Here is a 25,463-nt window from a genome sequence, read left to right as displayed (position 1 = left end):
CATTTCGGCCAGTAGTTGTTGTGCTCAATTACTTTGGATGAAGGCTACTTTGAGTGACTTTGGAATTAAATTCAAGTAAGTGCCATTGCTATGTAACAATGAGAGTGTCGTAAAGCTCACCAACAACCCGGTTCAACATTCAAGAACAAAGCATATTGATGTCCGCCATCATTTCATAAGAGATCACCAACAAAAAGGGGACATTTGCATTGAGAGTGTGGGCACCGAAGATCAACTTGCCGATATCTTCACCAAGCCACTTGATGAAAAGAGGTTTTGCAAGCTAAGGAATGAATTGAACATACTTGACTTCTCCAATATGTGTTGATGCACCCCCCATTATATGACATGCCTCTCCTTCGAGCAAAGCAAGGTAAAGTTGATTAACATGTCATCCATCCATTGCTAAGGACTTGTTTAGTGCATCTAGTTATTCCTATCATGTCCTAGGCTCATTCATTAAAATCAAATAAATTTGATGCTTGTATGGTACCACTATTGCTTGTATGTTTGAAATGATCTAGTGGTGGCATATGACATGTTTGTGAGCTTGTAAACCTAGTATTTGATCTAGAAAATAAGCTACAAGTGTTTAACTCAACATGGTACAGGATAACCCTTATTTGGAGGTGTGAAGAAGCTTATCCTTGGATCAAACCGAGTTTAATATCTTTTGCAAGTAATCTAGATTGAACCAATTTGGGAAAATGATCCTTATTTCACATGGTTTCACCCCAACCTATCTATAATTTGAGCTCACCTTTTATGCTAATTGTTGACAAAGGGGGAGAAATTCACAAAGATAGAAGGAGCAAACAAATGAAATGAAATGACATTGGCATTATAAGGGGATCATAAAAAAACATTGGCATTGTAAGGGGATAAAAAAGCACACAAGTAGGGGGAGCAAGCTCATAAACTTGTATGTTGCATTTAAATGTGCATTTCATATATTTGCTTGCATGGCACGAGTTCTAAATTTCAATATCCATGCTTGTGTGGTGTATGCTAGTTATATGCTTGAATGGTGAAATAAAAAACTAGCATGCATAGGCTAAAGTAACTAGACTTATGTTTATTTTATGGAAACTAGACCCTTGTTTGTAATGTTGATCTCATGGGGTATTCTAGTTTTTGTATATGTATAGTTACTAATGGTGCTAAGGATGGTATATTGGTGCACTCCGATTGGTATCACGCTTCAAAGGTCCATCTCTTATACCTTAGCATCATACGGTAGAAATTGTCTCCTATATTTCCTATCTAAGCATATGTGCAAGCTACAATCCAAACTCTTAGCACATATGTAGGGGAAGCAATTGCTACCATTTGAAGTTCATGAAACTTGTCTATATTCTTTTACACATGGTAAATATGCTTGGTCAAGCAACGTGGATTCAATTAAATCTCAATTCATATCTTTGTGTAAGGGTTGTCATCAATTACCAAAAAGGGGGAGATTAAAAGCTCTAGTTTAGTTTTGGTTAATTGATGAAACCCTAAGTGCTAACCTAGTTTATCAAAGTGATTATGAGATAGGTAGCACTACTCCAAGTGATGAAGCAATGGCGAAGATTATGACGATGGTGATGGCATGGTGATGATCAAATGCTTGAACTTGAAAAGAAAAAAGAGAAAAACAAAAGGCTCAAGGCAAAGGTATAAATAGTAGGAGCCATTTTATTTCGGTGATTAAGACACTTAGCGAGTGTGATCACATTTAGGTTAGATAGCCGTACTATTAAGAGGGGTAAACTCGTATTGAAATGCGGTTATCAAAGTGCCATGCTCTAACTCATTGCATATGCATTTAGGATTTAGTGGAGTGCTAACACCTTGAAAATGCTTGTGAAAATATGCTAACACATGTGCACAAGGTGATACACTTGGTGGTTGGCATATTTGAGCAAGGGTTAGAAGCTTCACCGGCACCCTATATAGAAAAGACAGGGGTTCACAGAGTGACTGAACGCTGGTGGTGCAGTAACCGGACGCTGGGTTCAGAGTCCGGTCACTGACAGCAGTAAGCACACTATCTCGGTCTTGTGACTGGACGCCCATGGTCTGAGTCCGGTCAGTGCTGATGTACGCTGACGTGAGGCGCACAGAGGAAACGTTGAGTGACCGGACGCCGAGTGAGTCCGGTCGAGCATGACCAGACGTGTTCAGTCGAGAAATTTTGTGTTTGGAACCTTACTAGAAACGACCGGACGCTGGGGTCCTGTGTCCGGTCACTTTCTAACTAACGCGTCCGGTCATCACTTGACCATTGATATCGGGCGATCGGCGTTTGAAGTCGATGACACGTGGTAAGCATCGGGCGACCGGACGCTGGGGTCCTGCGTTCGGTTGAACTGACCAAAGCATCCGGTCACCCCGTGTTGTGCCCAGTGAAGGGGTACAACAGCTCTATTTTGTGGGGGCTTCTATTTAAGCCCCATGGCTGGCTCAAGCTCACTCTTCTTGGCCATTTGCATTGACATAGCAACCTTGTGAGCTTAGCCAAAGCCCTCCCACTCATCTCCATCATAGTTTCATCATACTTGTGAGATTGGGAGAGAATCCAAGTGCATTGCTTGAGTGATTGCATCTAGAGGCACTTGGTATTCGTGTTTTGCTGTGGGATTCACTTGTTGCTCTTAGTAGTTGCCACCACCTAGATGGCTTGGTGCAGCGAAGGAGGATTGGCACGAGTCGGTGATTGTTCATGGCCATCTCCGGTGATTGTGAGGGGATTTGTACCTTCCCAGGCGAAGCGCCGAAAGGTAACTCTAGTGGATTGCTCGTGTCATTGAGTTATCTCACTTATGGGTAGGTTCTTGTGGTGTCCAAATTGTGTGGATGAGGTTTGTGCAACACCTCTTAGTCGCCGAACCATCAAGTGTTGGTCGACACAACGGGGACATGGCGTGTTGGCAAGCATGTGAACCTTGGGAGAAAATTGGTTGTCTCTTGCCATTTGGTATTCTCCCGGTGATTGATTTAATATTCACCTTGTGATTGGTTCACTCCTCTACACTGCGGTATAATCACCCTACTCACTCATTTATATTCTTGCAAACTAGTTGTGGCAAGCTCTTTAGTGTAATTAGAATTGAGAGCTTGCTTTGTTATTTTAAGTTCATCTAGTGAAGCTCTTTAGAGTAGCAAGATTGAGAGCTCTTAGTGAGTAGTAACATTGCAAGTTGTGTGCCTAGTAATCATTGCAACTAGAATTGTTGGATAGGTGGCTTGCAACTCTTGTAGAGCTAGAGCAAGTTTGCATTTCACTATTTGTCATACTAATCAAATTGCTCTAGTTGATTTGTAGATTTTTAAATAGGCTATTCACCCCCCCTCTAGCCATATTAGGACCTTTCACACTAGCCGACGGTCGCCGCCCTGATTGGAGGGCTATGCTCTTCTTCGGCGCCAACGCTAAAGGATTTTGATGCCTACCGACGCCGCAAGGGATGAAAAACATAAGTCACGATGAAATCCGACTAAAACAGGAAAAAATAGGGGAATTGATAACTCACCTCAGCGCCGTTGGGCGTTAAAAGCGTTTGGGGGACGAACCCCCCAACCCTTGCTCCACCTCATCAGAATGAGGCCGTTTCGAGCCCACCCCTGTGTTGGGAACATGGATCCTGATCTCCCATCAGGTAGAGGTAACTATCGTTGTGACGGAGAATGACACACCGATCCGGCTTTAGATCGAAAGATCGAACCCTGCAATCTTATCACCATAACTCCTCTAGTTATCAACCAAGACACGAATCCAGTTGACCTCGCCAAGAAGGTTAATCCCTGCCTGCGCAACGAAGGACACAAGCAAGAACAAGAAAGAAAGCAACCAAATTGCAGATGAATGATTAATCTCATGAAGTTGGGGCCTCACAAACCGATGAACGGCGAAACTGTTCTTGACAGATTAATCTAAGCAAAACCTCAAAACCTAATGATGGCAGCAGCGTATGATTATAAAGGTCTTAGGGTCATCGCCTACCCTAGACGCGCCCCCTAATGGGCCCAAACACGATACACGGTCCAACGGACCAAAAGACGGTGTCACAGCACCCTAGCAGATTCTGGATGCTAACTTGTTTCGATGATTCCTATTGATTCTGAAGGGATTTTGATATGAGACCACTTGGATTGTCTTCCTTATCAAATTATCTTTCCAACCATATGTAGATCATAAAAAATGGAGTCCGGATGCGTCCTAGATGACCAGTTTAAGGCAGACTGATCCTGGAGGCGAAGACAGACTCGAACTTGAGTTGCTTTGGGCCTCCACCTCGGGGACTCGAACCGAATTAGCCTCGGGCCTCCTTCTTGACTTGGACACCCTTGCTAGCCTCCTACCCCTCCATACCATGCACCAAACATGGTCATATGCATGGGTGTCATGTCCTCATCATCCTCCCCTTCTTGACGAAAAGTCGTCCTCGGCGTCGATTGTGCTTGAAACTGATCTTGCACATCACAAAGGAGAACGGGGTTGCAAAGACAAAGGGAACTAAAATAATTGGGAGAAGGAACATGACCATGTTTCCAAGTTTCTATCATGTCATCTCGCATAAAAATTTTAGCAAACATGTAGACTCTATGATCCGAATGCACATGATGTATGTCAACATTATCCTATAAAAGATTAGAACTAACCAAAGATAATGTAGGAATAGATGGTCTAGCAGACATAGGTAGCAACCAACAATGCTCCCCTTCTTGGAAGTGAACTTGTTTCTTTGAGGAACATGAGAAAATGTTTGTATTATTATGGCTGCCCTCTAAACGATCATAAACTTGTACAACAAAAGTAGAATTCATATTACTATGAATGTATACTCGATGTATCATATATTGTCCCTTGTTGTTATATTTGCCAATAGCATGATATGTGTGTTTAGAAAACCAAGGCAAATCAGCATATTTAAAAAGACTCTCCTCCAAACAATCTAGGTTACACAAAACATCAAATTCAATGTAACCCAAAGTATGTAAAGAAGACAACAGTTTGAGCTCATCAGTTTTAGTAGCAATATAAATAACATGTGTATTTTTAGCACAAGTGACTGGTTCCAAAACATGTGAAACTGAAGCATCATCAATCAATTCATCTTTATCACAAGGAACATCAAGCAAATTATCATGGAACAAAGATAAATCAAAAGAGAATTCTACTAACAATTGCTCTATGATAGCATGGTTTGTGGAAAAGTTTAGTACATTAAGACAATTTTCATCTTCCATGAGTATAGCACCATGGGCATTACCTGTGTTCTCAGCAGGAGTAATAGGTGCATTGTGAAGTGATGGTTCTGAATTTGCATATGAGGTTGTGAGCTCCTCATTTTCTTCCATGTCATCCACTCGCTTATGTACATTATCCTGCATAAGGTTAGTCATAGCAAGAGGAATAACAACAGACTCTTCCTCTAAATGGTGCACCTCATCATATGAAGTCAAAATAGGAGGTGGATTAACAAAGGCTTCTCGCATAAGAAGTTTCATACCATTCCAAGTTTGAGGTTTATCAGAAGGATCTAAAGACTCCCACCAAGATAAAGCAGAATGTCACAAAACACTAGCTGTATTTTTTACCTTCCTCCTTGGACACATAAAGCGAGTAGCAAATATGTTATCTATGGCAATTTCCCACTCCATGTACTCATCAGCACCTATACCATCATAAGTCGGTGGATACGAACAACCTATCATTGTTAGAAGATAACAAAAGACAACACAAAAGTATTATCCCTATCAAATGACTACATAGTTGTAGTGGTGTCACTTTTCACAACAAGTGGAAGCGTCTTACCAAGCTCTTACAAAGTTCTTACCAACACAAGCAGTGGACGATACAACCGACGGCTGGTTCGTGATACTTGTGAGGAAGTGGTACCGAGATTGCAAGGTCCTTTTTCTGTACTGATCTGAAGAGTTTGTGGAGCTTGGAAGGCACACAAAGAGTAATATGTATATCTGGCACACAAGTCAGTAACAGAAAGTAATGCTGAATTATAGTCCAAAGTACTTGTTCTTGTTGCTGGTCTAAAATGTTCCAAGTACCAGGCGTGTGACAAAAGTATGGTGGATAGCAAGGTGACAGGTGTGTGAAAAATAAGTATGGTGGATGGAAATAGCAACACAAATAAGGAACCAGACAGCACACGCTAACACAACTCACTCTGGTCTTCTCTATGTGCTCCTCTAGATATTGTTTCTCTTTTGCCCCTCTCTTTTTTCTATTTTTTTGGGCAGTCGTTGTTTTTTTGGGAAATTTCAACTTTTTATTTTATTTTTTTGATATTTTCCTTCACTTAGGAGCACAAAAGAAGTAACTACAGAAAATATGAGCTTAAACAAGTGAAAGACGTGGCCTGTGGAATTTTTAGAAGACGTGCTCAAAATCGACAAAAAGCTTGTGACCACGAAAAGAGGATCTTGTGACCACTTTTTGACCAAAATAAAAATTTCCAACCCCTACAACATGGAGATGGATGGATCTGAAATTTTTTTCTGATCGATTTTGATATATGGAACGTCAAAATCCGAGTTCATATGCGAAAACTAGACCAGTTTTAAGAATTGGCTTCGAATTAGAGGACAAAACGGGAACAATGTGCACAAAGCTGGTTACAACAGCAAAGATTTGATGGAAACGATGGGGAAAAACACACGGACTAGACTCTAACACGACCTAACCAGCAACAAGACCTTGACTAGGACACAAACTCAACACGACGGACTCTGAAACCGAAATATGCAAAGGCTATTGCGTGGAAGGTTCTAGGACAGGAAAAAATATGGCACTGGACTATGGGACGAATGCGAAACACTCAAAACTAGGGGATAAATGTGAACCTGACGGTATACCTTAGCTCTGATTACCACTTAATGGGGACGAGGATCCCGATCTTCCGTCAGGTGATGGTAACTATCGTTGTGGCGGAGAATGACACACCGATCCGGTTTCAGATCGAAAGATCGAACCCTACAATCTTAGCACCACAGCTCCTCTGGTTATCAACCGAGACACGGACCTGGTTGACCTCGCCAAGAAGGCTAATCCCTACCTACGCAACAAAGAACACAAGCAAGAATAAGAAAGAAAGTAACCAAATTGCAGATGAATGATTAATCTCTCAAAGTTGGAGTCTCACAAACCGATGAACGACGAAACTGTTCTTGATAGAATAATCTAAGCAAAACCCCAAAACCTAATGACGGTGGTGGCGTATGATTATAAAAGGTATTAGGGTCATCGCCTACCCTGGACACGCCCCTAATGGGCCCAAACACGATACACGGTCCAACGGACCAAAAGACGGTGTTGCAGCACCCTGGCAGATTCTGGATGCTGACTTGTTTTGACGATTTCTGTTGATTCTGAAGGGCTTTTGACATGAGACCACTTGGATTGTCTTCCTTATCAAATTATCTTTCCAACCATATGTGGATCATCAAAAACGGAGTCCGGATACGTCCTGGGTGACCAGTTTAAGGCAGACTGGTCCTGGAGGCCGAGGCAGACTCGAACTTGAGTTGCTTTGGGCCTCCACCTTGGGGACTCGAACCGAATTAGCCTCGGGCCTCCTTCTTGACTTAGACACCCTTGCTGGCCTCCTACCCCTCCATACCATGCGCCAAACATGGTCATATGCATGGATGTCATGTCCTCATCACCCTGCTCCTGGGCAGAGGGGCTCGCCCCTGGTAGCTCCTAGGACCCATTGGTGGGACGCCCTGCTCCCCTTGGCTATTGGGGCATGACAACGAAGCTGCCCACCTCTGCTGGCTCCTCGGGTGCGACGACAGAGCCGCCTGCCTCTATTGGCTCCTGGGGGGCGTCGTCGGAACCGCCCGCCTCCACCAGTTCCCTAGACATACCCTCCCCTCCATGGAATAGGAAGGGTCCCGACGCTTGCAAGGATGAACCGACACTTGTCAGCGCATCCTCATTCTACAAGTTGTTTCACTCGATATCGTCGGCTACCGTTTTTTTTCCTCTATCACCTCATCGTCGTCACCATCGCCATCGTCATCATCGTCGTCAGTGTCCTCCCCTCATTCCCGCGTCCGCTGCTTCCGCTGCTTCTTTCTCTTCTTGTCCTCCTTCACCTTCCTCAGCCGCTCGCCCTCGGCACAATTCACCACCCTCATGGCCGAATCCCTCGGCAGTGGTGCCAGGTGATCCGTGAGGATGAGGTCCCTCGGCAGGTTCTACCCCTCTCAAAGTTAGTCTCACGGGGTTGAGAAATCAATTGAAGAGAAGGCAAGAGAAAGGGAAACTTACGAAGACAACATAGCCTGGCTTCGGTCGCATCGAAGGATGCCTCGACACTGGGTAGACAAAGTCGAGGGCGGCACCCGCGTCGTCCCACAAAGGCTCCATCACCTCCTTGATGCATTGCGCGATCTCGTAGTTGGGGAGCATTCCCTCGACGAGCGCCGTTCCATCGAACGACGTCTTGGGTGCCATCATGTATAGCGGGAGCGCGTGCATCATCAACGGCGCCACCCTCCTTGCATGGTAAGCCCCAATGACATTCGACCCTTTCAGGTCATTCTCCTTTAGGATGTGGATGGCGGCGATGTGGTCTCGGATCTTCTTCTTGTCCTTCTCCAGGATGCCCCACTTCCTCCACTGCTCCGGGGCCTCTTCGATCAGGTGCCCGGTGAACTCCGACAGAGGGGCGGTGGCATCATTCTTGAGGCAGAACCACTGCGAGTGCCACCCCTTATTGGATGTCAAGAGCCACATGGACGAGTACTCGCCGACCCGATTGTTCCAAAGTTGGATGCTGGTGCACCCCATCGGCATGTGTAGCTCCTACCTGCCGCCCTTCTCCCTCTTCTTCTAGAGGCTGACAGCGAAGAAATACCTCCACAAGTTAAAGTGGGGGCTGATCCCTAAGAATCCTTCGCACAACGCGACGAACGCCGTCATGTGCTGGATCCCATTGGGATTGAGATGTTGTAGCTCGATCTTATAGAAGTGCAGCAGCCCCCGAAGGAATTTATGGGCGGGGGTCATGAGCCCACGCTCGTGGAAGTGGGTGAACGACACCATGTAGTCGTCGGGCAGCGACGACGAATCCTCGTCGTCGGGCAGCAACCACTCCTCGGCCAAGGTCCACGCACGGAGAAGACCACGATGGACGAGGCCCTCCATGCGCTAGGAAGTGATGTCAAAATGGCACCACGGATCCATTGGAGGTAGGGGCGGATGGATGCGAGCTTAACGGCGGCGGAGGAGCAGAGGCTATAGATCTAGGGCTCCGACGGTGGACTAGCAAGCACAGCAGATCCGAAAATGGCGGCGGAGGAGGAACAGAGAAGGTAAGGTTGCGATTTTGGTGTGTAGAGACATCAAGGGGAAGGCCACTATTTATAAGGCAAAGCAGGGCGAGAAGGTGAACCGTCCGCCTAGATTCATGTGCCCACCGTGCCACAACACGACACCTCTCTCTAAAGATCGTGCGCACGCAATCTCTGATCGTGTCCTCAAAGGACACGCTGGATAACGATTCACCCGATCGATAAGCCGAGAACCGTCGTAGGTAAGGAGGGATACAGAGCTAAAAACGCTCCTACGGCCCTTTTCAGGTCCTAGAGTTCGAAGGCCGGCCCACCGACGGGTTCACAACCGCTCTGGGGCACCCTAAGAGCGAGGGGTGGAAAAGGATGGGCCCGCTAGCGGCCAGCGGCCAGTACCTGGGCGCACAAGTGCCGCGGGCATCCTGATCCACGTTCGAGTCTCGGCCATATATGATCTATGGTTTTTCCTCGAAGAAAGGCAAAGAGCCCTCGAGACCGGTCGAACGGACCTAAGAACTATATGGATTGACCGCTGAGAATCTGGAGTCGGTCACCAGCTGACCCAAGCCAACCCCCGTGAATGGGATGCCGGGGCCCCACTCGAACTAGCCCGTTAACAGCTCACTGAGCACCATGATCCATCCATAGAGGAAAATCATGGCACGACATAGCCCCTCTGATTTTATCAGATAAAACGTTTGAGGGAAAACGATCATAAAGATGAGCCGACCCTCGACCGTACCCCTGCTACGGGCGAAGGCTCGAGGAAAGTTGGACTCGCAAGGAGACCGAACGCGCGGTCGTGGAATGACAGACCCCCATTGGGGTCGGAATTAGGAAAGACCTTTTTTGACCCACCAAATCTCACGGCTATACCCCTGAGGGGTCCGATCACGATGAAAGAGAATCGCCGCCCCCAGGACATGCCGTGGGCGACAAAGGAAGGCCAAGGCCCTCAGAGTTCTCCCATTCGGAAAAGCCTTCGAAGGAGTTTTCTACTCCTCCGCAGGCTCGGAGACTATTGTCTGGGACCAATACTAGGGTACCTGAAGAGGAGGAGCTCATGGTCATCAACATTGATTCATTCGATTCAAGCCAGATCAACCGACTCATCCGATCCGACCCCGGACCGATCAGATCTAGATCCACACAAGAGCACGACATGAACTCACGGCTGAGCAACAACCGAGCTCTCAGCACCCGTTCACTCCTTTCACCAGAGACTTGGGACCTGTCGCTCTCTCGCCCATTTGTAACCCCTACTACAAACTTTCCGTGCTAGTAACACGAGCAACAGCGACGAACTGGACGTAGGGACTTTCTGCCTGAACCAGTATAAACCTCGTGTCCTCTAAGCACACCATTCGAGCCAGACGCGCAATAATACAAATTCACTCGTCGGTGGTAACTCGAAACACCGACAGCGAGTGAGAGCTAGGATAAGCTCCATCTCTCGCCCACCCCTTGTGAGAACACATTTTAAAGAAACTCCTTGAATGGAGCTATTTCATTTTACTTCATTGGACAAAAAATAGCTCCCAACAACTTCTAAAGTTGGTGGAGAAATTGTGTCTAATGGGGCCTAAGTCGAATTGAGTACTTTGTTCGTACTTGACGAGAACTGGCCTAAGGACTCAAACTCAACTCCTTATAGTAGGTTGTATTGTATGCTGAGGTGGAGGGGAGAGAAGAGGAGAAAGAAAAGAGGTAGATTGCAGCTAGCTAAAGTACAAGAATAAAAAAATAATAACTCCCTCCGTTCATTTGGAAGGTTTCTGTGACTGATAAGCCGATTGAAGCTGATTTATTGAGAGAGAAAATAGTGTACTACGGCTGATAAGTTCAAACGAACAGAACGTAGTCGCTTTGACTTTTTGGTACATCCATTTTACTATACATCTAAATATAATAATATGGCTACATAGATAGCAAAATGGATAAACCAAAAAAGTCAAAACGATTTATAATTTGGAACGGACGGTGCTGAGAATATCTGTACACTTAGCTGAAGATTGTATTATTAATCTTGCACTTATAAGAAAAACTCCTGTTGCAGGCTTCTAGTTCAAGGCCATAGCTAGTGTACCACTACCACCTGAGTAGGGCCTTGTTTAGATTGAAAAAAATTTCAACCCGATGAATAGTAGCACTTTCGTCTTATTTGGTAAATATTGTCCAATCGTAGACCAACTAAGCTCAAAAGATTCATCTCGTGATTTCCAACTAAACTGTGCAATTAGTTATTTTTTTTACCTACATTTAATGCTCCATGCAAATGGCTAAAAATTGATGTGATGGAGAGAGAGTGAAAAAACTTGGAATTTTGAGGGTATCTAAACAAGGCCTAGAAGTGTACCTTATTTCTGCAGGTGGATACTACCAGCCTAGGCTACTGTACAGTGCAGTAGAAGTGCGCCGCCGGATTCGGGCTGGCACTGTAGCTACCGTAGCGTTTTGTTTTTATTTGGTAATAATTGTCCAATCGTTGACTAATTAGGTTCAAAACGTTCGTCTCGTAAAGTACAATCAAACTATGTAATTAGTTTTTGATTTCGTCAACATATAGTACTCCATGCATGTACCGCAAGTTTGATGTGACGAAGAATCTTCTTTTTACATAGTGTCAAATTCTGAAATTTGGGGCAACTAAACATAGCCCTACTCCATGTATGTAGAAGTGTACCTTATTTTTGCAGGTGGATACTACCAGCCTAGGCTACTGTACAGTGCAGTAGCAGTAACATCTACTCCATGTCTTTGGTTCGTGCCCAAGCAGGGAACTGGGAAAGACTTTCAACGTACGGAGCATTAGCGGAGCTAAGATGAGCATCTCGGGGGGCTAATCAATAAAGATTTAGAACAAATGTCGAAGATTAACGGTGAAATTATGTTTTTTCTACTTTAAATATAAAGGAAAATCACTCTCACAGGGGCTGCCCCCCGGATCCGCCACTGGTACGGAGTACTAAAGCATTTTACCATAAATCTGGGTGTGTTTAGTTGGGGAGGTGAAAATTTTTGGGTGTCACATCGGATGTGTCGGAAGGATATCAGGAGGGGTTTTTGGATACTAATAAAAAAACAAATTACAGAACAGGAAACTGCGAGACGAATCTAATGATACTAATTAATCGGTCATTAGCACATGTGGGTTACTGTAGCATTTAAGGCTTTTCATGGACTAATTAGGCTTAAAAGATTCGCCTCGCGATTTTGCAGAGAACTGTGTAATTAGTTTTTTTCGTCTACATTTAGTACTCAATGCATGTGTCCAAACATACTCTTTTACTTTAGTAGGGAAAAAAATTTGAAAACTAAACACGCCCTCTGTCTCAAGTTTGGCTTCGCGATAGACGTCACAGAGTACGTAGTGTTGAATCTCCCCATCCTTACGGCCAGACAGTCTAGGCCAGGTTCAATGAACCTACGCCACCAGACTGCGGATATTTCAGAGTTCAGACCTTGGAACGATGCTTTCGTTTCATGCCAACGCGGCAATGCCGGAATAGATAAATGAGAAAAGTTCGGACATGCTTGGTTGATTATTCTCGGAGAGCCAAACTGGCTCAAATGACCCGGCGAGGCAAAACTTGCCCATGCAGGCATGGCTAGGCAAGCAGGCAAATATAGGTCGCTTGGTTCCTGGTACGCCTTTGCCTCACCTGGCCTTGCCGCGTTGGCACGAGCGACGAGGTGCTCACTCGGCCGAACGAGGTAAATCGGCTCTCTCACGCGGGCGAGCTGATTCTTATCGGCACACGTCTTCAACACCATCCGGAAAGGAAACCAAATACTCATCGATGCCAGCCATCATGGCTTGGCAAGTCCAAACAGTATCGGGCAAAGAAACCTAGCGGTCTTCCAATTTGCCTCAAAAAGGAAAATCTTGCTCACATAGAAATAAAAAGCCAACTAGCTATACATCCAAACACGCTGCCTACTCCAATTCCTAGCTCAACTAGGCTACATAGTTCTGGACAAAGAATGCAAGCGTACCTTTTGTTTTTAGTATTTTTCTGCAAACACTCTCTCCATTCTAAATTATAAGATATTTTAATTTTTTTAAATATATATTATTTACTATGAGATCATCATAAAATTCAACAGTGGTATTTTTTTTCCTTTTTTTCTCTAGTAATTTCTATACCTTGTATTTAACATGTATACTCTATTTAGCCTCCGCCGTTAGATCATCATAAAGTCTAATGGTACATATTTTTTCCCTGATTAATCTCGTATTTTTCTTGGCCCTTAACACGAATACTCTATTTTTCTATCGTTTGTTAAATCATCAAGGCAAAAGATGTTTACGATCGGAACCGTCCGGTATTTGGCGCCCGCATGGGAAACGCGGAGCATGGGAAGGGATGCATGGACAAGTTCTTCGCGACGCTAGTTGCAAACAAAATTCAGGAGACTTGCAGGCGTTGCTGGATGCTGACTTGAGAAGAGAGACGTCAACTTGGAGGAGCTCGAGAGGGCTTTTGCATTGCATGGTTGCCTGTTGGTGCGTCCAGGAATACGAGTCATAGCTATGGTTACGTATCCAGATATATTTGTGTCGAGATACATAGTAGAAACTATGGCCCTGTTCAATTTGCTGAAAAGCTACGACTGAAAGTACTATTCGCTGATTTGTTGTGAGAGAAAAACAATGTTCGTTCGCTGATATAGTACGGCTCATAAGACAAGCGAATATAGCCTATGAATCTAGAAATGCTAAAACATCTTATAATTCGGGATAGAGGAAGTATCAGTTTCATTAGCAGGTGTGTAGTTGCTAATATGTGCTAATAGTTTATATATATTTTCAATTCATTATTCAACTACCTGTTAGCAGGCAGGTGATCCAAACACTTTCCTACTAAAATAGCAGCTATTAACTATTAGCTACTAATTTTTAGTACTAATGGATCTAAACAGGCCCTAAGATATTTTGGTTTTCTAGATACATTACTTTTATCTAAATACATAGCAAAATTTATAGGTCTAGAAAAGCCAAAACATCATACAATCTGGAACGGAGGGAGCGGACCATGGAAATCATCCGACCAGCGACTTAACGACATGAATTCAACCGTTTATAATGACATTTATCATAAATCAAATTCAATCCATCATTTCTCTTGCAAAATTGTATACCTTTTTTTTTCCCCTTTCGTACCGTGAGATAGCACAGTAGTTCTAGACTACTACTACTCCATCCGGTCATAAATACTTAGCACATTTGATTTTACGTGGACTTGGACGTGTATCTTTGATCATTAATTTCTTCTAGATATATTATTAAAATCTTTTGAATATAAGATATTTTGCGAGTATTTTGAATACTAACGCTTCCAAACTAAACTGTACTCGCTGTGTTCTAAGTTATAGTCCACTTTGGCTCTATCCCAAGTCAAATTTATTATGACCAATGTATACAAAAAAATGTACCAACACCTACAACATAAAATTTGTTTCACTAACTTCTACATGAATTAGTGCACTGATTTAAACTTGTAGATGTTAATATATTTTTCTAAGAACTTGATAGAGAGATTTAACTTTGGAGAAAGTCAAAAGTGAACTATAGTTTAGAATGTATAGAGTAAAATAGTTATTAATTCGATGTTTATAGTCTTCAAAGTTTGACCAGATCTTGTCCTAAACATTTGGATAACAGAAGCGCATAAGCAAATGCTATGACCAGATCTTGACCAGAACTTGTAGTAGTAGCTTGGATGCTGTTGCTACTACTACCTCATCATTTGGATAACAGAAGCGCATAAGCAAATGCTATGACCAAATAACCTAGGATAACAGAACCATACACGATATAGAAACGAATGATCCACAAACCATGAATATTTCAGGATGCTTGGAAGTTGGAAGCTACCTGTTTCTGTAGTAAACAAGAGCATACATGAGAAATGATCAGTAAAATTGAATTAAAAGATTCCATCATATCATTTTACATATATATATTGTTAGAATAAATAAAGCAAAACCTGGATGTTAATTAAGACTTTCACTAAGAAACTTGATGGCTTGAAATTTGCCGTACATACCAACTGCCTCATATGGCATATACAGAGAGAAAAAAAACTGATCACATTTGGCTCTTCAGTAGTTCCTGAAGAGAAGCCATGCTCAATCTACCATAATCTCATTGTGTAACCGGACAGAACAGAGCCACAAAAACAAACAAGAGTATAACACTCATTTCAGATCTTTAAAAAACCATGATAAGTTTATGCATAATTCATCTTCTCTCCTATTTCTCTTCAAAATGAGTGTACATCAGACTCCATGCAAAACAGTCATAAAAAATAAGAAAATCATTTTGATGAGGTAGAAGACGTGCATGCACATCCCACACTCTTAATTCATAAAGTTACCGGACAGATGCCCCTATAATTGACATATCTTCACCTGACGAAGTAATGGACAACAATATTGTACCTATGCTGGGCAATGATATTGTGTCTATGCCTGTCATGCCACGATAATGCTCAACGCACAAATGCTGCTATGATAAACCTTGCCACTGATTTGATTATAAAGTAACAAAAATGCTGAATCTTTAAACTAACTTTAAGTTTCAGCAATATATTCTAATAAACACAAACGGGAGTACATTACATGCTCCTCAACCCCTACAAACCTAGATCTCCACCCTAATTATCATCAATAAAGAATAATACCTAGGTTATTTGTGTGTCAATCACCGTTCATTTGCTTAAAATTTGCACTTCCCTGGTGTCCTAGCTGCTACTATGTACACAACTGCTGAGAAGGAAAATGGACAAGGATAGACACACACAACACAAAAATGAAGCAATGAAACTAAGGGAAATTTAATGCTCAGAACATATGATGCCGGCATGCCGAACTGCTCACTGGATAGGGAAATAACCATCGGAAACATGATCTCCTAACTCAAGATAAGTTCAGCCACCAATGCCAGAAAATGATTGGGCCTCAAGACTCAAGCATCTGGAACTGATAGAAAGTATTGTGACATAAACGCCCTGAATCTTATTTTGTACTCCCTAGGTGAAATTACAGTTGGGGATAGATTCTTTGGAACAAAAAGAGATGTCTTCACCCAAGATTCCAGCTGTTTGTCCCAGGTATATTGTCTCAAATAATCTATAATTCCAAATACAAGCTCTTTCTTCTCTTTGTCAACTCCAACAAGCAAGGAGTAATCCATGACATTCATGTGCTGCAAGCACAAGGAAATACAAAATATAAGATTGAGGGCAAAATTATAGATAGTCCTATAAAATGAAGTATATAAACTCAATTAAAATTATTTCCTGGCAATAGGCACACATACACTTAGGAAAGATGTGTCGTTCCAAATAGCGCGTTCCATGAAGTTTTTAGTTTTTCCTTCAATGTAGATTGGCATGGTACGCATGTCTTCAATAAAATTTTCATCCAACAGCACCTTTTCAGGATTTTCTGAATCAGGAATATACCGTGAGAAAAGAGCACCCTTCAGGTCATATCTGCGTATTATATTATGTCCAAACAAAAGATTTTCCATAACCATGAAGTTAACCCTTGTCTCCTTGCCGTTCCTAGTTTCCTTAACCTTAAATAGTATCAGAAAGAAATACATCATAATATGCTAGGAGCAGTTTGTCCCACGGAGTTTCATGGAAGATTCGACGTACCTGATATATTCCCAGAATTTTCGCAAGACATGTAGGGTTGCTTGAAACCTGAGATACACCAAAATGCTTGAAGTACTCAAGACCAAACTTTAAGAACGAGTCAAACTCAGTCTTCTTGATTTGTTTTATGATAAATCTGTCATCCATTGACTTCGCAAAGAAAACTTTACTCTTTCCACCCTGCGCATTCCAGTTTTTGCAGCGGCTTATTGATGAAATATATGCAAGTTCTGATGGGCAACATATCTTCCGAAGATCATGGAATTGTTTTGCATATATACAAACGACAGTATATTTGCTTCTCAGAGCTATCTTTTCATTGTTCAGATCAATTTCGTGATGCAGATCTTTTAAAGCTGACAGAAATGAATCATAAAACCCTGATGTTGCTTCCTCAGGTGATACTGGTGATGCAAACCTTGAAAATTTATGGTTGTTTTCTAACGACTCATTTGGAGACAACATGGATGACAGCATAGAAGCATTTCTATCCAAGTTGCTAGATGCAGCTTCAGAATAGAACCCTTGTTGTTCAGATATAATTAGAGCGTAAGCAATAATGCTAGAAACCTCTTCCTCAGAAATTGAAAAAATATTACCACCACGGCCAGCTATAAAATGCCCCCAGTCCATTTGATGCTTTAATTGTGCCAATGATGAAGAACATGGGGTGTATTTGTTGATGAGGTAAAATTTATACAAAGAACCACCTTGAAGTTCTTTCTTGTATTCCATTTCCAATTGATTAAATTTATTCCAGACCCATTTTCCTGCATCATCACTTGGAATGACAACATGATGCATTTCATTTACATTGGATGCTGCAGGTTGTTCATCATTCGTAAATGGTATAGTGTTTAATTTCTCTGAACAATTATCAGTAGCAATCTCCACAGAGGTTTCGAACTGATCAACAGCTTCGCCTAGAGAGGAAAGAGCTGATCTTACATCATGATCTTGACAAATGGGCAAATCGTTCTCTTTGGTTATTAGTTTATCAGTAAGATGAACCTTATCCAAAATTGTATCACCAAATGGATCTTCAGAGCCGTCAGAAGAATTTATAATTGTTTCCTTTCTTTCTGTTCCAATTTTCTTCACTGACGGTGTGTCCTGGATTGCAATACTTCCCAAACTCTTCAGCTCATTCTTTGCTGTGCTGTCATGAATGGCATTGTCTGAAGATGCAGTATTAACTTTAGTGTACTGCAGAATATGAAGCAACCGAAGATCCCAAATGTGGAACCCAAGAAGAAGTTGCTGGTACAGCCAGTTCAAACCAAGGATCCCATGTGCAAAACTCTCGGATATGGCAATTTGGCTAAACTCCCTCAGAGAAACCTTGTATACAGAGGATATGTTAACATAACAAAAAATAATCTGAAATATTTTGCATAAGGAAATCAGCTAATAGACAGAAAAATAGAATTGATGCAGGACGATTACCTCAACTTCATTTTTCTCTTGTGTGAGCATCCTAGACACCTCCAAAAGTAATCCCTCATCTACTGAAACGTTGGTGTCTTCCCCCATGGCTTGACTAGAGTATCTTGATCTTAAGTCTTGTATTACATTTTCAATTCCTGTGAAGAGTTGCTTCCATTTAAGAAGGACCTTAAAGAATAGAATGATGTTAGCATGCAAGTATGCCATTGGCTAAAGGAAAATAAACAGCAGCAGCAAATATGTTGCAGAAGCATACATTATTCACTTCGACATCAAGCCAATCCTTTTTGTTTTGGTTATTGAACTCCAAACTCAATGGAGGCTTACAAGCAGAATATATTTCTACAGATGAGTATCTGAACATAGCAACTTTGGATCCAAATCTGCAAGGCATAAAATGATGAAGAATATCAGTGAAATCATGAAAAAAAAAAATCCCTGTTTCATCTAAAAAAAATCCATGTTCATATGTATAGGAGCATAGGAGACATTTACCCAAAGAAACGTAGGCAGTCTCTATGAAGCAAATGCCCACATGTTGGTAGCTTCTTGGCAGCAGAGTGGGTTGAGAAGCTGAGTTCCAAGAACTTCCCAAACGACAGATTCCGAGCAGAGGAAGATATTATAACCCTATGGGTCGGCTTAGCATTGCATCTCAAGCATCTGGTCCACATCCAAATTCTTCCTTGAGTTTCACCAGAAAGTGTCAACTCCAAGGGAAGTCTTTTCACAAGAACAGTGAGAGTACCATTATGGTGGGTATAAGAGTACATGTGAGATTCTGGAGATTCACCACACGATAGGCAGTTGTGTTTCTGTAAACAGTTTAGTTATTATTGGAAGACACAGCAAGTAAAATGAAGGATATCTTAAATTAACAAATAGTTAAGATGTATGACCTCATTAAGTAAAGTATCTTGCAAATATCGTCCAAGAGATGTATCAAAATACCCATAATAAGTTATCCGCGAAAGGTGACTCTGCTCACAAACAGCTTGGTTCCTGATATGTTGGCTAGACCGCTAGACATTGAAATCAAGATGTCCTGAGTATTCAAAGCAGCTCCACTCTCGGCACGAATTACATCAAAAGTTCCCTGAAAATTGTCACTAGACAATTGCTTCTTCTGCACCTCTTTGGAAGTATCAGTGAATGGTGAGCCATCAAAACCATCAGATGTGTTTGACTCGGCACAATCTGGTGATGACATGTCCCGCATAAAATTTGTCGAGGGATCTGAAACAGGCAGGGATGAATATGACTGAATGCCTTTGCTGTCAATATGCTCTTCACCAGCAGGATCTTCAGATGTCATAGTTTTGGAATCATGAAGATGCAATGGTATTGATTTTTCAGTATGAATGAGCTTTTCCTGATTAGGATACTGATCATCACAAGTTGGAGTGTTATTCATGGTGTCACTGTTTTTTGAACTATCATAACTAGGACCAAGCAGTTGTGGATTAGTTTTAAAGCACTTCTCTTTCCCTGTGGTAGTTTTGTCTGTCGTAAACAATTTTTGATCAGCAAAGAATGAAGTTTCAAGGATCAAATGGTAAGCTGCAAAGACAGTGAAATGAAGCACACGCTTAACCTTCTTAAGTTCTTCCCTTGTTGCTCCTTTCAGCAGTATCTACAGAACAAGTCAAACTAATCAGAACTAGCAAAACAGAAGGAGCACAATAAACAGGATGAGTCATGAGCAAAATGGGAAAAAAGCACATACAATGGAAAAGAGATGATATGATTTGCACTAGCACAACCTATAAAGCTCCAAACAGCAGACAAAGTATAGTCATGTAATTCAATGCAATACTAAGTAAAATGAGTGCAACTAAATGGTGTTAGCCAACAGCGAATTTTGGTCTGTTAGCTTATAGCATAGCCATCGAGAGATCCCCCCCCCCCCCCAAAAAAAAAAAAAACACAACAAAATAGGGGTCAGGACAGATTGTCTTGAGCTCTTGTCAACTCGTACCTAACAGTGAGAATTTTTTTTCTCCATATTCTACTCCAGAACAGCTTCTTCTAGATATAACTCACACAGCAAATTAGTTTGTCCCATCTCACTAAGTCATAGAACATCAATAAAATGCCAAGGTAAGAATCGCACACCCCTATTTGGCACATGTAGGATGGTCAGGCAAAGAGGTAGCACAAAAAGAAAATAACATCTGGCTAAATCGACTAAAATTTGTAATAATAAGAAAAAGGGGATGTGTGTGTGTGTTGGGGGGGGGGGGGGGGGGGGGGGGGGGGGTCGTACCCAGTGCAGAGAGCTCCCGCTCTGTGCGGGGTCTGGGGAAGGGTGTCAGTGGCAAGCCTTACCCTCGCTTGTGCAATGCGAGGAGACCGCGACTCGAACCCGGGACCCTTCCGGTCACAGGCGGTGAAAGACTTGGAAAATTGAATGACAGTCTGCAAATGATGGTGGAGACTTGAAAATAAAGAAGAAACTTGGCAGGACATTATCAAAATTAAATACCTCCAGGGGCAGTCCATATGCACTGTGAAACACAGGCAGGAAGAGTCCCCTGTGTGGGCAGACCTGCTCAAAGTAAGGGAGCTGCACCTCCAGGGGAGGACAATTGATACTAGAAATGGCCAAAACACTCTGTTTCAGAAGGACACCTTGCTCTATCCTGAACATTTATGTGTAAAATTTCAAACCATGTAACAATTGTGTGACCAACAGGATATCAGCGTAGAATGTTGCTTTTCAAGTGATATACATCTAACTTCCAGGAGATGGCTCCCTGAACAGTTCAGGTCACAGTGGGATTCTGTGTGTGAGAAAGTGAGAAACTTTCCATTCAGAACCAAATATATCTGGTTGATGGAGAATAATGCAATTTCACCAAAGATAGCATGATTAAAAGAAACCGGAATGGAGAGCCTTCCTGTTATTTTTGTGATCAAGATGAAATAATTTCACCTCTTCTTTGAATGTCCAGTGGCAAAGATGGTGTGGAGTGTTGTTGGACATTGTTTTGGTGCTAACAACATACCAAGGGACCTTGTGCAATGCTGGGTTTGGGTTAAGAATTGGTTACCTAATAGGAGCAAAGTACACACATTTGGGATAGCACTAATTTGCTGGGCTATCTGGAAAACATGAAACGAAGTTTGTTTCGATGGAAAATTTTATTAAAACCCCAGCTTAAATCATCTTTTATCCTTACCCTGATGTGTGAGCATGATTATATCAAGTGGAGGCTGATGACTATGGGTAGCTTCTTTCACTATCACCAAACAAGCAAAAATGAAACATAAGCAATTTTTCAGAAAATATCTCAAGCGAAAATATCTCAAGCAATTTTTCACACTGCATGGTTTGGACTCTTTAAAAAACAAAAAGAGTCCAAACCATGCAGTGTGAAAAAAACAAATCTGTACACCAATGCAGCCCAAGGGGACCATTAAAAGATATGTCTAATCCATGCACTCGAGCAATCAAAAACCCCAGACTACATAAATCGAAAAGACTACACACAAATAAGTAAGAAAGAGAAAACATACCGTGCATCCCAGAGGTCTTGGAAAACCCTCTAGAAATAAAAATGTTTTGCATGATTTCTTTCCATCTTCTCCAGTAATATTATGCTCTTCAACAAACTTTTCAAAATGGAGAGACTCACACTGCTTAATAAGACTGGGTTTCGTAAGAACACTCTGCAATGATACAATTGGAGAGCCAATGCAACGAGCAATTCTTTCAAGCCGACGAGTATTCATGTCACTTACTACCGTAACTCCTTGTTTCTGAATATATTCATTTACGTTACGGGAAACTGCTTTCTCGACCAATATAACATCAGGCTGGCATTTGACTATCACTTCATAAAGAGTTCTCTCCAGCTGATAATTTTCCTGGTCAATGCAGACGAAGATGAATTTTGTAAAACCCACCTACTATGTGTTGTTTTATCTATGCAATGAAAAAAAACTTTGGCTAAGAACCTAAGAGTATGAATGCAGACCTGTTTCATCGAATTTATTGATGATAGCCCTGTTAACGAATGACCAAGGGCGCCCTGAAGATGTAACAGTTTTGGATGCTTTACATTGGCACGCATCTGTTTATGTGCAGCACTCTTCTTAAAAACAAGACCATTGATCACTTCACTATCAAAGGAACAAAGAAAGGGAACCAAATTGAGAGACAATGTAAGGATAAGGAAAGAACACTACAATATCAATTTGTTACCTCTGCTGGTAAGATCCTGAAGCTATGCATTTCACCTTCACATACGAACCAGGATCCATTGCATTTCCGGAATTGGCATCAGGTTTGACAAGTAATGCAGCATCCCATGACAATGACGCAACAATATCAAGCCAGTTTTTATCGGTGCCTCCATCAGATAAAGAGAGCCCTTCAGCAGCTAAGAAGCGACTTACTAGGATCTTGAATTGCCCATTCATGACTTCTGACATTACTTTCTGCAATTGGTCTTCACGGCTTTCCTTGTTTCTCTCTGCTAAGTTAACCTTGAAACTTGACCTACCCCACCCAGTGCTGTTAGTGCCACTCTCGTCATCATCATTAGAAACAGTATCAAAGTCGTCTTCCTTATTTTCTGGTTCTGGTGGTAACCAAATGAGAGGATCTGCATCAAAACTGGGCAATAATAGCGGGTACAGGCTTTCATTTTCATTTTCAAAGTGAGTACCATGTTTCATTTCAGGTTCGGTATTCGATATATTGTTATAAACTATTGCATTTTCCACGGTACTGCCGGGTTCATCCATAACTTGTTCATTCAATGGAAAAATATCACCACCTGGCATGGGAAGGCTAGTGATATGTTCAACAACTATCACACCTGATTGTTTATGATCAATATCTTCCACTGGTACACCACATTTCGTTCTTACCAGTTGATCATCGGATTGGATATCTTTTCTGTCCTCAGAAGATACATCCGAATCCAATGAAATATTAATGGCATCAAAATTTCCCTTAGTGGAGTCTTCATGTCTCTCCAACTGTTGTTCAGCAAATGAAATATATTGTTTTACTGGAATGGAAAAAATAGCACAGTCATCAGCAATATCCTTGAATTGACATTCTTCCACTCGTACTGAACTCCCTTCTCGCTCCATAAAATCATTGCTTAATAGGTTATCATGATGAAATTGACCAGTATCTTGGAGCTCAATCTCCTCTTCAGAATCAGAATCTGTTAGAGAGTCACCTGATGAAGATAAAAACCATAGAGAAATTATGGTTATGGAAGAAAATGGTGTTAAATGATACAAATAATTATATCACTTATTTAAGAGAGGAGTGCTCCAACACTCACCAAGGCTTGAAAAGCAACTGGCAAAACTTGAAAAAGAATTTTCTCGGGTAAAAATAGGGGTGCCATAAGGAGTGCTGCAAGGGCTCGAGTCCATGGTCAACCAGTTGATCTCACCAGTAGCAATCGATGATCCCTCACCATGGTCACACATCTTGCAGCAAGATGTACTGCAGGTCAGGTCGATATTAGCTTCATTCATGGTTGTCTCTTCTGATGCACATGCGTGACACATTTTACTCATGACACAACTTCACTGCATTATTGTGCTAGCATGCCACCTGCACATAAAAATAACATTGGAGCCATCCACTCTGATAAACCATAACCTGAGAGAATAATCGCTAAATGCCAAGTAAACATCATGACTGCCTGAGCTTTTACAAAGGTTCCGCCACATGAGAACGAGAATTATTTGTTATATTATTATACTTTCGAGCATGCGTACATTTATTCTAGTGAAAACTGAAGTGGATCAAACTGAAACTATAATGATGGCAGGAAAAACACAAAAATTACAGTGAACCAGGGATTTGACATCACAAGTTCACTCGGAGACATCATGAGAATTACGGAGATAATATACAAGGTGGAAACAATAAAATGTTCGCTGAACAACTTAGATTATGCAGCTAACGCCAAATGCCTCCCGATTTATGCAGCAACAAACACTAGATTCACTTGTATTTCACCTATTAATGGGAGGAGGGCGGGCAGCAGCCTCCGCCTACAGCGACGGTGCGGCGGCGGCGGCAGGCGACGCTAAGTCTAGCGGCGCGCTAGGACGAGGGAGCCTACAGGCGACGGCGTAGGAAGCGGTGACAACCAAAGCAGCGCCAAAAAAAAAAAAAAAAAAAACACGCAGATGGCCAAATGCCTCGCGATCGCCGCCGCTGCTTCTCGGGAATTCGACAGGTTTCCCCGATTGTCTCGCATCGTCAAATAGCCAACCCGAGAAACAACGCGATTTGAGACGAAGGGCAAAGCATCAAAACTTACTTGTGCGTGCCGAGAAGGCACGATTCCAAATCCACCGGTGGTGAATACGGCCACCGAAAGCCTCGACACACGCGGGCGGGTGCTCTCTGCCCCCCGATTCCCAAATGGCGAAGAACAAGAGGGAAGGGAAGGGATGAATCCAAGAGCGGCGGGATTCGAAGGCTTGATGTGTGGGATTTTTTCTGATTAAATTGGACGCGCTTTTGAAACGGGAAGAAGAGGAGGAATGGGGACAGAAACAGCCAAATATGGGGGGGGGGGGGGGGGGGGGGGGGTAGTGGCTTGGATGAGCTGTAGCCGGCATATATACGTACGCTCCAGTTAATGCTTGCGTGACATGGCAGGCGCGGAACAATAATGTTGCCGTGTGAGTCAGCATGGGTCACGGAACCGGTCTGTTTGCTTCAGGTACACGCTGCCTGCACTAGGTATGATTGGGTTCCGGCTTTGCCAACAAAATCGCGGCTCGTCTCTCTCGGCAAGATTAGTGCATTTCAATCCGGTAAACGTAAATCTGAAATATCATAATCTGTGTGGTAGATTCCATATAACTCCATTCTAACACATTGAGATTCAGTACGTACAATCCTGAAGAATTTTATTTCATCGTAGCCTAGTGGTATATGTCTGGTTAATCTATTTCCACGGAGCACGACTGCTTTTTAGTAGTTGTTTTAGACGTGAGCTTTATTGATTGAGAGAAATATCACAACCAAGTTCAATAGTTGGGCAATAAAGTGGA

General features: G+C 42.4%; 1 pseudogene; it reads right to left on the bottom strand.

Moving 5' to 3' along the window:
* Positions 1-15,465: 15,465 nt before the first annotated feature.
* LOC136450859 (putative 1-phosphatidylinositol-3-phosphate 5-kinase FAB1D) lies at positions 15,466-24,955 on the bottom strand (annotated as a pseudogene).
* Between the last annotated feature and the right edge of the window lie 508 nt (positions 24,956-25,463).

Source organism: Miscanthus floridulus, chromosome 5 (assembly GCF_019320115.1).
Source record: "Miscanthus floridulus cultivar M001 chromosome 5, ASM1932011v1, whole genome shotgun sequence".
Taxonomy (NCBI): Eukaryota; Viridiplantae; Streptophyta; class Magnoliopsida; order Poales; family Poaceae; genus Miscanthus; species Miscanthus floridulus.
The sequence above is the reverse complement of the archived record's forward strand: the minus strand, read 5'-3'. Positions and strand labels throughout refer to the sequence as shown.